Below are 18,778 nucleotides of genomic sequence, written 5' to 3' on the forward strand. Positions count from 1 at the left end.
AAAAATTTAAATCTCTCTAAAAATTAAACACTTTTACTGTGGTGAGATTACAGTTCAACAAGCCCTTTGCTGTGTGCCTCTCCTATGCCAGGCAGTATGTTAGGTATTTAAAGATAAATGAAAAAGAGTTTAAGAGAATTTATATATAAATTGCTTCTCATAACTTTATTTGTTCCTTATTTTGACTGTTATCAGTAGTATTTATAACATAAAACACTCCATTTTAAGAAAATAAAATTAGTTACTTTTCTTCAGTATGAATCCCAGTACCAAAATTGCAACCCATTTTATTTTCAACTTATTATAGAAATTTCCAAACATACACAAGTCCTCATGTACCCAGTACCAGAGTGTACACTCGGTTTCAAAAATTAACAACCTGCAACTTCTGTTTTATCTTTATCCCCTTGATCTCCCCCGCCCCATGTTTTTGCTGGACTATTTTAAAGCAAATCCCATTTATTTCACCTGTATTTATACACGCGCGCATGCGCGCGCGCACACACACACACATACACAATGGAATATTACTCAGCCATAAAAAAGAATGAAATCTTGTCATTTCCAATGACATGGATGGAGCTAGAGGGTATTATGCTAAGTGAAGTAAGTCAGTCAGGGAATGACAAATACCATATGATTTCACTCATATGTGGAATTTAAGAAACCACACAGATGAACATGGGGGAAATAAAAGAGAAGCAACCCATAAAACAGACTTAACGATAGAGAACAAACAGGGTTGCTGGAGGGAAGGTGAGCGGCAGGATGGGCTAAATGGGTGATGGGTATTAAGCAGGGCACTTGTGATGAGCACTGGGTGTTATATGTAAGTGATTAATCTCTGATTTCTACTCCTGAAACTAATATTACGCTTTATGATAACTGGAATTTAAATAAAAACTTGAAACAAACAAAAAATTACAGTATATATCCCTAAAAGGTAAGAGATCCTTTCTGATACCACTGTCAGATCCAACTGAATACTCTGTTCATGTTCACTTTTTTCACCAATTGTCTTAAAAGTATCTTTTCTCGGTGGAGCAAGATGGCGGAGGAGTAAGAGACCTGGATTTCGTCTGGTCTCAGGAATTCAGCTGGATAGGGATCAAACCATTCTGAACAACTATGAACTCAACAGGAGGTCGAAGAAAAGAATAGCAACAACTCTCTGAACAGAAAAGCGACCACTTTCTGGAAGGTAGGACGTGCAGAGAAGTGAATCTGAGGTGATATTCGGGAGGATAGACGGCGGGGGAGGGGGCCTCCATCAGCTGCTTCTGGCAAGTGATAGAGCCGTGGACCACAAGATCGGAACTTTTAGAAGTCGGCTCTGCTAAGGGACGTCGCTCCAGTGGCTAAGCAGGGGGTGGAACCCTCGTGGGACACTGGTCTCAGGACCCTCGGGGTCACAGGAAGACCAGGGGTGCCTGAGTGTGGCAGAGCTCCCAGGTATCAGAGTGGGGAAGCCGGCTGCAGTGACGCAGCCGAGGCGCGGGCTCTCAGCTTGGGGTTGCCATAAACGGTGATCCACGGCACAGTCGGGCCACTGCTCCTCCAGCAGGGACCCAATAAGCGGCAGATCCGGGGAGACTCCCCTTCCTCCCCCGGGAGGAGCAGCGCGGGAGCGCACTGCAGGGATCTGCTGGGTTTGGAGACTCCACACTGAGTTGGGTGTCAGAGATAGAAACGCTCGGTCACAGGCTGGGTGAGCACGGAGTGCGGCCAGAGCAGGGAGACGGGATTGATCGACTGCTTTTCTCTGGGGACGCACTGAGGAGCGGGGCCCCAAGTTCTTGGCTCCTCCGGGGTGGAGATTCGGAGACCGCCATTTTCACTCTCGGCCTCCAAAAGTGCATGGAAAGCTTGCAGGGAACAAAAGCTCCCGAGAGCAAACCCGAACAGATTACTTAGCCCAGATCGGGCAAGGGCGGGGCAATTTCGCCTCGGGCAAAGACATTTGGGAACCACGGCAACAGGCCCCTCCCCGAGAAGATCAGGGAGAATAGCCAGCCAAGACCATGTTTACCAATCAATGAGAACGACAGAACTCCAGCGCTAGGGGAATAATGCACATAGAATCCATCGCTTTTTTACCATGATCCTTTAGTCTTTCAAAGTTAATTTTTTCTTTAACTCTTTTTTTTTGAATTTTTCTTTTTCCCTTTTTCTTTTTTTAAAGATTTTATTTATTTATTTGACAGAGAGAGACACAGCAAGAGAGGGAACACAAGCAGGGGGAGGGGGGGAGGGAGAAGCAGGCTTCCCGCGGAGCAGGGAGCCCGATGTGGGGCTCGATCCCAGGACCCTGGGATCATGACCTGAGCCAAAGGCAGACACTTAATGACTGAGCCACCCAGGCGCCCCATCTTTTTCCCTTTTTCAACCAACATCTTATCAATCCCTTTTCTGAAAAAAATTTTTATTTTTCATTTTTAGAGTCATATTCTATCCCTTCATAGTAGTTGCCCTTATTTTTGGCATATATATATATAAGTTGTTCTCTCTTTCCAATTTTGAGATAGTTTCTTCTAACAGATCAAAAATACCCTAAATCTCTAGTGTATGGTTTTGTTCTACTCTCCTGCCTGATCACATTCTCCCCCTTTCTTTTGTTTTTTTAAATCCTCTTCTTTCTTTTTTCAAACAACTTCGTATCAATTCCTTTTATAAAATTTTTTATAATTTTCATCTTTACAGTCATATTCCATCCCTTCATCATATCAACCCTTATTTTTGTACATACATAAGTTTTTCTTTATTTAAAATTCTGGGAGGCACTTCTTCTAACAGACCAAAATATACCCCAAATCTAGTATGTGGCACTGGTCTATGCACCAGCCTGATCATATTTGATCATACTGTGTTTTTTTTTTTTTTGGTTTTTGTTTGTTTTTATCTTTTTCTTTTTCTTTTTTCTTTCTTTCCCTTTATTTTCCCCTGGCTTCAGGTCTTTTCTGATTTGTTTAGAGTATATTTTCTGAGGACGTTGTTCCCTGTTAGCATTTTGTTCTCTCATTCATTAATCTATTCTCCTCTGGACAAAATGACAAGACGGAAAAAAATCACTCAACAAAAAGAACAAGAGGTAGTACCGACTGCCAGGGACCTACTCAATACGGACATTAGTATGATGTTGGATGTAGAGTTCAGAATCATCACTTTAAAGATACTAGCTGGGCCTGAAAAAAGCATGGAAATTATTAAGAGAAACCCTTTCTGGAGAAATAAAAGAACTAAAATCTAACCAAGTCGAAATCAAAAAGGCTATTAATGAGGTGCAATCAAAAATGGGGGCGCTAACTGCTAGGATAAATGAGGCAGAAGAGAGAATCAGTGATATAGAAGACCAAATGATGGAAAATAAAGAAGCTGAGAAAAAGAGAGATAAACAACTACTGGATCACAAGGGCAGAATTCGAGAGATAAGTGATACCGTAAGACGAAACAGTATTAGAATAATTGGGATCCCAGAAGAAGAAGAAAGAGAGAGAGGGCCAGAAGGTATATTGGAGCAAATTACAGCAGAGAACTTCCCTAATTTGGGAAGGAAACAGGCCTCAAAATCCAGGATGCACAGAGAACCCCTCTCAAAATCAATAAAAATAGGTCAACACCTAATAGTAAAACTTACGAGTCTCATAGACAAAGAGAAAATCCTGAAAGGAGCTCGGGAAAAGAGATATGTAACCTACAATGGTAGAAACATTAGATTGGCAAAAGACCTATCCACAGAGACCTGGCAGGCCAGAAAGGACTGGCATGATATATTCAGAGCACTAAATGAAAAATATGCAGCCAAGAATACTATATCCAGCTAGGCTGTCATTGAAAATAGAAGGAGAGATAAAAAGCTTCCAGGACAAACAAAAACTAAAAGAATTTGCAAACACAAAACCAGCCCTACAAGAAATACTGAAAGGGATCCTCTAAGCAAAGAGAGACCCTAAAAGCAACATAGACCAGAAAGGAACACAGACAATATACAGTAACAGTCACCTTACAGGCAATACAATGGCACTAAATTCCTATCTTTCAATAGTTACCCTGAATGTAAATGGGCTAAATGCCCCAATCAAAAGACACAGGCTATCAGATTGGATTAAAAAACAAGACCCATCGATACGCTGTCTGCAAGAGACTCATTATAGACCCAAAGACACCCCCAGATTGAAAGTGAGGGCATGGAAAACGATTTACCATGCTAATGGACACCAAAAGAAAGCTGGGGTGGCAATCCTTATATCAGACAAATTAGATTTTAAACCAAAGACTGTAATAAGAGATGAGGAAGGATACTATAACCTACTTAAAGGGTCTACCCAACAAGAAGATCTAACAATTGTAAATACCTATGCCCCTAACATGGGAGCAGCCAATTATATAAGGCAATTAATAACAAAAGCAAAGAAACACATTGACAACAATACAATAAAAGTGGGGGACTTTAACACCCCCCTCACTGAAATGGACAGATCATCTAAGCAAAAGATCAACAAGGAAATAAAGACTTTAAATGACACACTGGACCAAATGGACTTCACAGACATATTCAGAACATTCCATCCCAAAGCAACGGAATATACATTCTTCTCTATTCTCCAGAATAGATCACATCCTAGGTCATAAATCAGGTCTCAACCGGTACCAAAAGACTGGGATCATTCCCTGCCTATTTTCAGACCACAATGCTTTGAAACTAGAACTCAATCACAAGAGGAAAGTCAGAAAGAACTCAAATACATGGAGGCTAAAGAGCATCCTACTTATCAAAAAGAAAAGAGAAATGACCCAAATCAACAAAATCATGAATGAAAGAGGAGAGATCACAACCAACACCAAAGAAATACAAACAATTATAAGAACATATTATGAGCAACTCTATGCCAGCAAATTAGATAATCTGGAAGGAATGGATGCATTCCTAGAGATGTATCAACTACCAAAACTGAACCAGGAAGAAATAGAAAACCTGAACAGACCTATAACCACTAAGGAAATTGAAGCAGTCATCAAAAATCTCCCAAAAAACAAAAGCCCAGGGCCAGATGGCTTCCCAGGGGAATTCTACCAAACATTTAAAGAAGAATTAATACCTATTCTTCCGAAACTGTTTCAAAAAATAGAAATGGAAGGAAAACTTCCAAACTCGTTTTATGAGGCCACCACTACCTTGATCCCAAAACCAGACAAAGACACCATCAAAAAGGAGAATTACAGACCAATATCCCCGACGAACATGGATGCAAAAATTCTCCCCAAAACACTAGACAAAAGGATCCAAGAGTACATTAAAAGGATTATTCACCACGACCAAGTGGGATTTATCCCTGGGCTGCAAGGTTGGTTCAACATCCGCAAATCAATCAACGTGATACAATAAACGAAAGAACAAGAATCATATGATCCTCTCCATAGATGCAAAAAAAGCATTTGACAAAGTACAACATCCTTTCTTGATTAAAACTCTTCAGAGTATAGGGATAGAGGGTACATACCTCAATATCATAAAAGCCATCTATGAAAAACCTACAGCGAACATCATTCTCAATGGGGAAAAACTGAGAGCTTTCCCCCTAAGGTCAGGAACACGGCAGGGATGTCCACTATCACCACTGCTGTTCAACATAGAACTAGAAGTCCTAGCCTCAGCAATCAGACAACAAAAGGAAATAAAAGGCATCCGAATCGGCAAAGAAGAAGTGAAAGTCTCACTTTTTGCAGATGATATGCTTTATGTGGAAAACCCAAAAGACTCCACCCCCAAACTGCTAGAACTCATAAAGGAATTCAGTAAAGTGGCAGGATATAAAATCAGTGCACAGAAATCAGTGGCATTTCTATACACAAACAACAAGACAGAAGAAAGACAAATTAAGGAGTCGATCCCATTTACAATTACACCCGAAACCATAAGATACCTAGGAATAAATCTAACCAAAGAGGCAAAGGATCTGTACTCAGAAAACTATAAAATACTCATGAAAGAAATTGAGGAAGACACAAAGAAATGGAAAAACGTTCCATGCTCATGGATTGGAAGAACAAATATTGTGAAGATGTCAATGCTACCTAGAGCAATCTACACATTCAATGCAATCCCCATCAAAATACCATCCACTTTTTTCAAAGAAATGGAACAAATAATCCAAAAATTTGTATGGAACCAGAAAAGACCCTGAAGAGCCAGAAGAATGTTGAAAAAGAAAAGCAAAGCTGGCGGCATCACAATTCCGGACTTCCAGCTCTATTACAAAGCTGTCATCAAGACAGTATGGTACTGGCACAAAAACAGACACAGAGATCAATGGAATAGAATAGAGAGCCCAGAAATGGACCCTCAACTCTATGGTCAACTAATCTTTGACAAAGCAGGAAAGAATGTCCCATGGAAAAAAACAGTCTCTTCAACAGATGTTGGAAAAATTGGACAGCCACATGCAGAAGAATGAAACTGGAGCATCTCCTTACACCTCACACAAAAATAGACTCAAAATGGAGGAAAGACAAAATGTGAGACAGGAGTTCATCAAAATCCTAGAGGAGAACACAGGCAGCAATCTCTTTGACCTCACTGCAACAACTTCTTCCTAGAAACATTGCCAAAGGCAAGAGAAGCAAGAGCAAAAATGAACTATTGGGACCTCATCAAGATAAAAAGTTTTGCACAGCAAAGGAAACAGTCAACAAAACCAAAAGACAACTGACAGAATGGGAGAAGATACTTGCAAATGACATATCAGATAAAGGGCTAGTATCCAAAATCTATAAAGAACTTATCAAACTCAACCTCCAAAGAACAAAGAATCCAAGCAAGAAATGGGCAGAAGACATGAACAGACCTTTTTCCAAAGAAGACATCCAAATGGCCAACAGACACATGAAAAAGTGTTCAACATCGCTCGGCATCAGGGAAATCCAAATCAAAACCTCAATGAGATACCACCTCACACAAGTCAGAATGGCTAAAATTAACAAGTCAGGAAATGACAGATGTTGGCAGAGATGTGGAGAAAGGGGAACCCTCCTACACTGTTGGTGGGAATGCAAGCTGGTGCAGCCACTCTGGAAAACAGTATGGAGGTTCCTCAAAAAGTTGAAAATAGAGCTACCATAATGGTCCAGCAATTGCACTACTGGGTATTTACCCCAAAGATACAAATGTAGGGATCCGAAGGGGTACATGCACCCCGATGTTTATAGCAGCAATGTCCACAATAGCCAAACTGTGGAAAGAGCCAAGATGTCCATCGACAGATGAATGGATAAAGAAGATGTGATATATATATATATATATACACACACACACACACACACATACACACAATGGAATATTATGCAGACATCAAAAGGAATGAGATCTTGCCATTTGCTACGACGTGGATGGAACTGGAGGGTGTTATGCTGAGCGAAACAAGTCAATCAGAGAAAGACATGTATCATATGACCTCACTGATATGAGGAATTCTTAATCTCAGGAAACAAACTGAGGGTTGCTGGAGTGGTGTGGGTGGGAGGGATGGGGTGGCTGGGTGATAGACACCGGGGAGTGTATCTGCTATGGTGAGTGCTGTGAATTGTGCAAGACTGTTGAATCACAGATCTGTACCTCTGAAACAAATAATGCAATATATGTTAAGAAAAAAAAAAAAAAGAAGATAGCAGGAGGGGAAGAATGAAGGGGGGGAAATCGGAGGGGGAGATGAACCATGAGAGACGATGGACTCTGAAAAACAGGCTGAGGGTTCTAGAGGGGAGGGGGGTGGGAGGATGGGTTAGCCTGGTGATGGGTATTAATGAGGGCACGTTCTGCATGGAGCACTGGGTGTTATGCACAAACAACGAATCATGGAACGCTACATCAAAAACTAATGATGTGGGCGCCTGGGTGGCTCAGTCGGTTAAGCGACTGCCTTCGGCTCAGGTCATGATCCTGGAGTCCTGGGATCGAGTCCCACATCGGGCTCCCTGCTCTGTGGGAAGCCTCCTTCTCCCTCTCCCTCTCCCCCTCCCCCTGCTTGTGTTTCCTCTCTCGCTGTGTCTCTCTCTGTCAAATAATAAAATCTTTAAAAAAAACAAAACAAAAAACTAATGATGTAATGTATGGTGATTAATATAACCATAAAAAAATTAAAAAAAAAAAAAGTATCTTTTCTCCCCAGTTGGTTGATTTGAATCAGGACCCAAAACAAGTCCATACATTTGCAGATCAATTTTGATAACTTCAAAAGCCCTTACTTGCTCCTGCCAGCTAACTTCTCTGGTTTCACCTTACAGTGACCAAATTTATTTTACATTTGAGTGATTTCTGTATCTATTCATATAGTTAACCTTGACTCATGTGTATTACTGCAAATTGCTCAAATCCTTTTTGGATCAAACCAGGGAACAAAAAGAAAAAAAGAAAGAAAATATTCAATAATTATTTGTGAGTACCTGTACATATCAAGTATCTATATAAAAATCATAAACTTAAATTATATTCATTTATGCATAAAATATACTGTCTAAATTTCATAACTTCAATTAAATCTGGATACAGCTTTTAAATTTCAAATCTAACACTAGTTACTGAACTCAACTGTGACCATGCTTTTGGCAAAACTTGGGAGACGTGGTACGGGTAACTAGATTGAAATTATCTTTCCACAACAGAAAGTTGGTACAGTGTCTAGCGGAAGGAAAGATTTATTTAATCCATGTGCATTTTAAGCATTTCAAAGGAGTGTGCATATAAACTCAGGATCTTAATGAGTATTAAAATGAGAAACCTCAAAGTACAGTCATTGGGAGTGTGCTTATGTGTAGGCACAAGCATTTCTAAAAAGGATTTGGAGTTTGGATAGTTAAAATAACCAGAAAAAAGCAGTTTATTTGGTAAATAGCACACAGGAACTTCTTTTTAACATTATTATGATGCCTATCTTTAGGTGACAAATACCTAGGAAAGGAGGTATATATTCAAATAACAAAAAACTAATATGGCACCAGATTAAGTTTATACTTAGTGTTTTGGTCACCAATTTGGTATTTTGTTAATCGGAACAACACAGATGGCAGAGAGACAATGTATGAGTAAGAACTACTAGCTTAGTTTTCCATTTGATTATTTTTGGCCTCTCATGCCTTATGTAGTTAATTTTGGATTCTTCTTTGGATGTTTTCTAGCCCATGAAAACTGCCTTTTCACAATCATCAATGACCCTTAACTTTTATTGACAAGATACTTAATCACATGTCTTTTGTCAATATTTTTGAATTAATGAAAATGTCTGAATGTGCTTACTCCCACAAGAGGAATTTAGGGTTTTTTCTGTAATATTAATAATCTAAAGCCATTCTTTGAAATAACTATACCTAAATAAAACCATACAGAAAAAAATTAATTGTACAACTTAGTCAAAATTTAATAGAGTTGTGTCTCAGAAGCTATGGCTAAGGGATAAATTGTTAACATTCAACAAACTCTGGAAAGTAAGGGATATAATCTATTGATTAGGTTTCTTGTCTCTTTAGGAACTGCTATGCTTTTACAATTATTCTACTTTAAAATATTTTTTTAGAAATACAAGATTTAACTAGGCATATATCTCTCACTGAATACACTATGTACCTGATGCCAACATGTCAAATTTAACAGAACAGAAAACCTCAGGTTAAGACTTTTCTAAGGTATTACTGCAAAACACTATGTTTTGAGAGGTTGTAAGAAATCAGAAAAACTAGATTAGAAATGCAAGTTCTGAAAAAACTAAGCACTTGAGTATTTTAAAAATATAACATGAATATAAAGACGTAAATTTCAAATCACACGGTATCTAGCAGAAAAATCCAGACAGAAAACTCTTGAATATTTTTTTGGTAGCTTTAGATTTCTAATACAGATTTTGAGTTGTTTCAGGGTATGTGCATTTTTGTAACTACAGGACTACATGTTTTAAACAAAATTGTATTTTACCCTTAACATTTTTTAATATTTAGCATTTCTTCTCAATCAAGTAGCACAAAAATTTAGTTTTAGCTGAGGATATATGGTCTCAATTCTGATAAAACTGGGCCCAGGACATTCTTCTGTTTCAGGAAACATATGCCTACTTGTTCATAACCGGCACCTAAAAATGCAGATTCCTGGGCCCAACATAAAGATTTATCTTTATATTCTGTTCATCCTATGGTGGTTCACACAGTAAATATTAAGAAACATTATCTACAAAATGTCTCAAAATGTGATTCTAAGACCAAAAGCATTAGAATCACCTGTGAACTTACTAGAACCATTAATTCAGGAGCTCCACTCCACCCAGTGCTACCAAATTAGAAATTCTGGTGATGGGGCCTAGGAAACCATTTTTAACAAACTCAACAGTGATTCTTTCTTCTATCACCATATTACAACTTGTAATGTTTTTCCTTCAACTTTTGATACTCTATGTAGGAACTGGGTATGTAGTAAGCAATATGAGCACTGGACAAATCCCAGGTTAGTGATGTTTATTAGAACTACTAGTATCTTCACACCATGTTGAGGACCAGGGGTTATATCCTGACAGATAAAATAGCAATTTTGAGTTTATAAAACAGAATGTTCTCTCTCTCTCTATATATATATATTTTTAAAGATTTTATTTATTTATTTGACAGAGAGAGACACAGCAAGAGAGGGAACAACAAGCAGGGGGAGTGGGAGAGGGAGAAGCAGGCTCCCGCTGAGCAGGGAGCCTGATGCAGGGCTCAATCCCAGGACCTTGGGATCATGACCTGAGCCAAAGGCAGACGCTTAATGACTGAGCCACCTAGGCGCCCCCAGAATGTTCTATATATTAATATCTTGAAATTTCTTTCTTGAGGGCCTAAGATTACAAGCCCTCTGCTGGAGTTAAATTTGTCTAAGTTACAAGTGCTTATAATGTGACTTCAATAAATACATAGAATTCCACTTTTTAAAGCTGGCATTCATCCAGAAAAAATGCTTACTTTACTTATAGACATATAAATAAAAGAAGTGATAATTCTTTAAACTTTTATTTTTCTAATCTGTACTATTTTCCTCTACTCTAAGTGCTTTCGTTACATTCTTAAATATATTTTCATGTAATGTGTTGTTTTAAATTTACATAAATAGTACTGAATTAAAAATCTCACTTTGTTTTTTCTTTTCTCTCAACTGTGTATTTTAACCGTATCCAGTTTTAAAGATCTCACCATTGTTACTTCTACTTGCTGCATTGGTATTCTACAGCATACCACCATTCATTTTTCTCTTTCCTTTTTTTTGGGGGGGGAGGGGCAGAGAGAGAGGGACAGTGAGAATCTTAAGCAGGCTCCACACCGAGCATGGAGCCCCATTCTGGGCTCAATCTCACCACCCTGAGATCATGACCTGAGCCAAAACCAAGAGGCAGACTCTTAACGGACTGAGTCAGCCAGGTGCCCCTCTTTCATTTATTTTTTAGATTTCTGCTTTGTTTCTGTTACTGTATAGCAGTTCTTTCTACATTATAAGTATTATTCTCATGTAGGTTTTAGATATTAAAAAACTGACATTTGACCTTTCACTTCAATGTATGGTTCCTATAACAGAAATACTTAATTTTGATGTAATCAAACCCACTAATTTTCACATTATGTTCTCTGTTCCTAAAATACAGATATTCTCTGAAATTTCTTATGAGCTTTGACGTTTTACGTTTCCTTTTTTTTTTTTTTTTTAAAGATTTATCTATTTATTTTAGAGTGCAGGAGGGCACACACAAGTGGGAGAGGAGCAGAGGGAGAGAATCCTCAAGCGGACTCCCTGCTGAGTAAGCAGCCCAATGCAGGGCTCATCCTCTAAGATCATGACCTGAGCTGAAACCTAGATGTGGATGCTCAACAGAATGAGCCACCCAGGTGCCCCCAAATTTATATTTTTTGAGTTTATCATGTGTAATGTAGTGATCCTGTTTTTTTCTACAAATAGCTAGCTCTCCTAATAAAATCTAGGCACCTATCTGCTTTAAGCAATCTGTTTCTTACTCCCTAGGGGTGCCACTTAATCAAGTTTTCATATATACATGAGGTGTTTTTTTTTTTTTTTTTGAGGTCATTAATTTATTCCAGTGTATTTGGTCTTTCTTTTGCTAGCATCATACTGTTTTCAATATTATAACTTCGTAGTAATCCTCACTGTCTAATAGGTCCAGTACTTCCTTCCTCTTCTTTATTGAAAGTGACTTAATCTTGGACCTTTATTGGTAAATGTTAATTTTAGAATGAGTTTGTGAAGTTTCTCACACACACACACAAAAAGTCAGGATAGAATTTTTAATAGGAGACAGTGACATGATAGATTTAGAGAAACAGGCATCACTAGGTTAAGGCATATTGTACATGATAATCTTTTGTCTTTATAAAGTTAGTTATTTCCCATGAAGGTTTTATGCATTCCTAATCAGGTTAATCTTTGTTATACTATTTTTTTTATTATATGTTAATCACCATACATTATTAGTTTTTTTTTAATGAAATATTTTTCTTTTTTTTTTTTTAAAGATTTTATTTATTTATTTGACAGAGAGAGAGAGAATGAGAGACAGAGAGCATGAGAGGGAGGAGGGTCAGAGGGAGAAGCAGACTCCCCGCTGAGCAGGGAGCCCGATGCGGGACTCGATCCAGGGACTCCAGGATCATGACCTGAGCCGAAGGCAGTCGCTTAACCAACTGAGCCACCCAGGCGCCCCCATTATTAGTTGATGTAGTGTTCCATGATTCACTGTTTGCGTATAACACCCAGTGCTCCATGCAGAATGTGCCCTCTTTAATACCCATCACCAGGCTAACCCATCCCCCCACCCCTGTCCCCTCTAGAACCCTCAGTTTGTTTCTCAGAGTCCATAGGCTCTCATGTTTCATCTCCCCCTCCGATTTCCCCCCCTTCATTCTTCCCTTCCTGCTATCTTCTTCTTCTTCTTCTTTTTTTTTTTAACATATAATGTATTATTTGTTTTAGAGGTACAGGTCTGTGATTCAACAGTCTTACACAATTCACAGCACTGCTATTTTCTAAGTGGGTTACTAATGGTATATAGCAGGGGTCAGAAATCTATGGCTCACAAGCTAATTCCAGTTTGCCATATTTTTTTGTAAATAAAGTTTTACTGGAACATAGTCACACCCATTTGGTGACATAATTCATAGTTTGAAAGCAGCTATATTGGTAGAGTTTAGTTGAGTCAGGTACCATATGGCCCACAAGCTGAAAATATTATCTGGTTCTTTATAAAAAAGGCTGCTGACCTCTGGGTATAAAAACATATTAATTTTTTATAATATATATTAAAAAAAGAGAAGATATCAGGAAGGGAAAAATGAAGGGGGGAAATTGGAGCAGGAGACGAACCATGAGAGACTATGGACTCTGAGAAACAAACTGAGGGTTCTAGAGGGGACAGGGGTGGGGGGATGGGTTAGCCTGGTGATGGGTATTAAAGAGGGCACGTACTGAATGGAGCACTGGGTGTTATACGCAAACAATGAATCATGGAACACTACATCAAAAACTAATGATGTAATGTATGGTGATTAGCATAATTAAAAAATGAGATTAAAAAAACATTAATTTTTATAATTTCTTAAAAGATTGTATTTGAGAGAGCATGCATGAGTGGGGGAAGGGGCAGACGGAGAAGCAGACTCCCCACTGAGCAGGGAGCTAGACATAGGGCTTGATCCCAGGACCCTGGGATCATGACCTGAGCCAAAGGCAGATGCTTAACCAACTGAGCCATCCAGGCGCTCCTAATTTAACAAATTTAGTCTTAGAGAATCTTGCTGAATTTTCTCAGGTTTAGTATTCTGCTGATGGGTTTTGGGTTTTACGTAGATGACTGTATCATATGCAAGTAGTGAATTTTTTTTTCTTTTTTTAACTTCCAATCCTATTTGGTTTGTGTTCAAAATTTCTCAATATAATGTTTGCTATAGACTTTGGGTATATGGACTTCATTGAGTTAGGAGAATTTCCTTTTATTCTTAGTTTCCAGAAAGTCTTTCCATACACCGATGCTAATTTCAAAAAAAAAAAAAAAAAATTTTTTTTTTTTGTATTCTAATAAACTATCACTGGGCAATTTATTTCATTCTATTACATGGTATTAGGCACATTTTATAGTAAGTAGATACTTAACTTTTCATGCTTTGAAATTTGGGTTTCCTATTACTCTGGGTGATTCAGTGAAGAATGGAACTCTTCAGCACATTTCTAGCAGTGCTTTCATTCACCAACATTTATTGTGATATGGTAATAAAATAATGTTTTATCTTTCAAGTGAAAAATCAATAATCTTAGGTAGAAAAGATCTCTAAATCCTTAGAACTCAAGGTACTTATCAAGGCACAAGCAACTTTGAAATTTCAAAGTACTATATAACTATAACAAGTACTTAACAATCTAAAGATAAGCTAGAAAAAAAAAACAAGAGTCGTTCTAATCTAAAGACTAAAAGTAAATATTCACAAAGAAAACATTTCTAACTTCTAAAACTTCATCAGTCAAGAAATTTACATGATTCTACCATGTGCTTTCAATATCTTCTTAAACTAAGTTCTACCCTTCAATCCTAAGTGGAGTAATATAAAATGTAATTAATATACTTAGTACAGACTCATAAAACATTTAAATGAAAAAACTTCACCTAAGATAAAAAGGATAGAGAACCACTCATTAAAGGTGAATTTTATTTTTTTGTTTTTTTTCAAGTAACATTTAATAACAAGGTAGATAACATATACTTATCTAACTTGGTACTTTTATAACACTGAAGCTAAAGCAAAACATCCTGTTCATTGGGTAAAAACGGCCTACTTAATGTGTGTACACTGAAGTGCAATTTAAAAAAATACTGTAATTATAATTTCAGAACTTCAGAATTTTAGTGTCAGTGTTCTCTTTTTTTCATATGGGAAAAGAAAATGCTTTTGAAAATCATTTGAAACTTGGACAAAAATTCCAGAGCTCTTCTTAGGACCACTCTGTAGAGTCTTCATGATTCAGATGACACAAGGGAAGCTTCAATTCAGCCTTTTCAAGAAGACATTCTGGCTCTCATGATCTCATCAACCAGGAGAATGTTGGTGGCAATCACAATGCAGGACTGTGTAAAGCTATTCTTTACACAATAGTTATCCCATATGTCTACATCGGCTGCTACCACTGGCTCACCTGTATTCAAGTCCACACCCACAAACTGACCTGATTCTGAATGTTCTGCTTGAACTTGTGTTTCCTGAAGGTCAAAACCAGAGTTCTGAGCAAGAACCTTGGGAATAATGAGCAATGCATCAGCAAATGCTTGGACTCCAAGCTGGGCCCTGCCCTTTACAATGGGCTTATATTTAATCAAGGCTTTTGTTATTGCCACCTCCACTGCCCCAGCACCTAGAACTACAAAGCCATCATCAATAGCATTTTTAACAGCCCTCAAACCATCCCTTATTGCATCTTTGATTTGAGGGAGTGTGTGCTTATTTGGTCCTTTGACCAATAACATGATGGAGTGAGGATTGTTATTTTTATTTATTTTTTATTTTATTTTACTATTGTTATTGTTATTTTTCAATAAAGGTGAATTTCTCTTCTCTCAATGTATACTCACAGACAAGTCCTGCATGTCCAAAACAATCAGGATTTAGGTCATCAAAAGAATTTAGAGCTACTCCGCCACAAGCAAGAGTCAGCCTTTCCCTATTTCTCCTTTTAACTCTATGCAAGAGCATCTGAAGGGGTCAATTCCCTTTTGAATGAATCTTTTATCTGAATCACACAGACTTTCTTTTTCAGTTCTATTATTTTTTAACTCTATCTTCAAGGAATTTTCTTTCAGCTTTTACAAGTTCCTCTTCTTCTGAACTCTTATAAAAAAAGAATTCACTTCTGTTTTTTCATATTCTAATGACACAGTGCACGTGAGGATGCATGCATCTTCTTCTTCTTTTTTTTCCCCCCTATCAGGATGTGTGTCCCATGGTCTAAACAAGACCTCTGATTAAGCTTGTATCAGTTTCAGATTTCTGTTTCATTTCCATGATCTCAAACATTAAAAGGTCAACAGGTTCACCTTGTTTTTTAATGACGAAAATGAAGTCCACTACAGCTTCTATTAAGGTATCAGGAAGTTCAGCATGTACTTTAGGAGGTAGAGATGTTCTGGCCACATTTGTAAGTGTTTCCCAGTCCATTTCTTTGCTTACTTTCACTTGTTCCAAAAACTGACGTGCCTTTTCCTTTGCAGCTTCAAGTCCTTCTGTTATTATTCTGGGACGAAGACTTTCAGAAATGTAGAGATCCACCTTGTTTCAGTAGCTCTCCAATGATTAAGACATTGGAAGTGGTACCATCACCAGTTATGTCATCCTAGGTTGTTGCCACTTTGGCTATTAAGGAGGCTGTTGGGTGTTGAATTTGCATTTCACGAAGCAGCATATTGCCATCTTCAGTAAGCTTGATGTCTCCAGCACCAGAAACAAGCATCTTCATGGTGCCCTTAGGCCCCAAGTTGGTGCTCAGCATGTCCTGCAGCCCCTGGGCCACACTGATGTTAATCTCCAGTTCCGCCTGGGCTTGGGCCACCTTGGCCTTGGGGTTCAGGGTCTTCAGGGCCTCCACAGCTAACCAGAACAGGAAGAAGAGGACACCTGGTGTGCAGAGTGCCCAAAGCTGGCTCAGCGTGGCCATGCATTTCAGTTTTAAAGATCAGTTTTCTTTTATTTGCTAGGTTAGCAATTAATAAAAAATTATTTTTAATTTATTCAAGAATCATTATTTTAAGGATTTCAAAATATAGGTTTACAATCCCTCATCAGAAAATCTGAAATTCCAAAAGCTCTGAAAATTTAAAAATTATTTTATAATTCACTTGAGGGCAATCTAGCCTAAACTGATACGAAACTATTTATAGTCCTTTAAACTACTTAGTGTGAGTATTTGCAGAATATTAATGTGTTTGATTAAGAGAGTCCCCCTGGAACCCATAGATATATTAAAATAATAGGTGGCATATGCACCATATTACTTTTCAAAGGTTTGAAAAGTTTGAAATTGAAATACAACTAGCACTAAGTGTTTTTGATAATGGAGTGTAGATCTGATCATTCTAAAACCATTAAAAATATTTTCTCCCATTCTGTATGTTGTGTTTTCACTCTGTTTATTGTTTCTCTTCCTGTGCATAAGCTTTTTAGTTTGATGTAGTCCCATTTGTCTATTATTACTGCTTTCGTTGCTTGGTTTTTGGTGTCATATTCAAGAAATCATTGCCTGGGCAGATATGATGATGCTTTTTCACTAAGATGTCTTCTAAGAGTTTTATAGTTTCAGGTCTTATTTTTAAATCTTTAAGCTATGTATTTGATAAAGGTTTAATATCCAAAATATATAAGAAATTCCTACAATTCAATGGCAAAAAACCCAAATAACCAGATTAAAAAGTGGCATACAAATGGTCCACAGGTACAGATGCTCAACTTCAGTAATTATTGGGGAAATGCAAATCAATCCACAATGAGATATCACCTCATACCTGTTAGGCTGGCTATTATCAAAAGAACAAAAGATAACAAGTGCTCTCAAGGATGTGCAGAAACTGGAACACTTACTTGTATACTGTTGGTAGAAATGTATAATGATGTGGCTTCTATGGAAAACAGTATGAGGGTTCCTCAAAAAATTAAAAATAGAAGTACCATACAATCCAGAAATCTCACTTCTGGGTATATATCCAAAGGAAATGGAATCATCTCAAAGAGATACTACATGCCCATGTTCACTGCAGTACAATTTACGATACCAAGATAGGGAAACAACCTAAATGTCCACTGATGGATGAATGGATAAAGAAAATGTATATACATGCAACGAAATATTATCTGGACTTTTTTTTTTTTTTAAGGAAGTAGGTCTTTTTTAAGGAAGGAGATCTTGCCATATGTGATAACATGGTTGAACCTGGGGGACATTATATTAGGTAAAATAAGCCAATCATAGAAAGACAAAAACTACCTGATTCCACTTATATGAGATATCCAAACTAGTCAAATACTCATAGAAAGAGAGACTACAATGATGGCTGCCAGGGGCTAGGGGAAGGGAGAAATGGGAAATTACTGAGCAATGGGAATAAAGTTTCAGTTACATAAGATGGATAGATTCTAGAGATCTACTATACAACAATGTGCTTACAGTTAACAATACTGTATGGTGCACTTAAAAATTTGTTAAGAGGGTAGATCTCAAGTTAAGGGTTCTTACCATGTTAAAAAAAAAGTTAAAAGATTTCTAATTCTTTCATCCCTTGTTTACCATCAGAAGCAATTCTTACACTCCTCTATCTCTACTTGTGCTTTTATATTCTAAAACATTTAAATAAATAAAATATTGTTTTCATATCAAATTCATTTTGATAGAGTATTCTTTAACAGATACTTTAAAAAAACACAAAAAGCTTGAAAAGTATTAAACAAAATGCTTAATAGTGATTTGACATATTAGACAATGCAACATAATATTTACAACATATGTACACTGTACCTTATTCTAAAAGAGATTTGATTTGGAAGGCTTTAAATTATAGCATATTAATTTAAATACAAATTCACATAACTTCTATACTGAGAATAAAATTTTATAATATAAAGTAGGTATATATACTTGCAACATACAATTGGCTATCTTCTACCATTCTGGATTTTGTTATCTGAAATCAAAGCCTTCAAAACATGCAATCAACCATAAAAAGTGGGAGCA

The 18,778-nt window shown here is 37.5% G+C and overlaps 1 protein-coding gene and 1 pseudogene across 9 annotated transcripts in view; both read right to left on the minus strand.

Moving 5' to 3' along the window:
* USP15 (ubiquitin specific peptidase 15) overlaps positions 1 to 18,778 on the minus strand; it is a 127,975-nt gene that overhangs the window by 56,484 nt on the left and 52,713 nt on the right. The window lies entirely within an intron of this gene.
* On the minus strand, positions 754 to 18,775 carry LOC123843567 (T-complex protein 1 subunit zeta-like; annotated as a pseudogene). The gene is made up of 2 exons (XR_006790617.3): positions 15,588 to 18,775; positions 754 to 15,547 (listed from the first exon to the last, which is right to left on the minus strand). The product of XR_006790617.3 is annotated as a T-complex protein 1 subunit zeta-like (transcript).

The sequence above is a fragment of the Mirounga angustirostris genome, unplaced genomic scaffold, assembly GCF_029215605.1.
Source record: "Mirounga angustirostris isolate CCGP_5_RB_7025 unplaced genomic scaffold, mMirAng1.0.hap1 SCAF_5, whole genome shotgun sequence".
Taxonomy (NCBI): Eukaryota; Metazoa; Chordata; class Mammalia; order Carnivora; family Phocidae; genus Mirounga; species Mirounga angustirostris.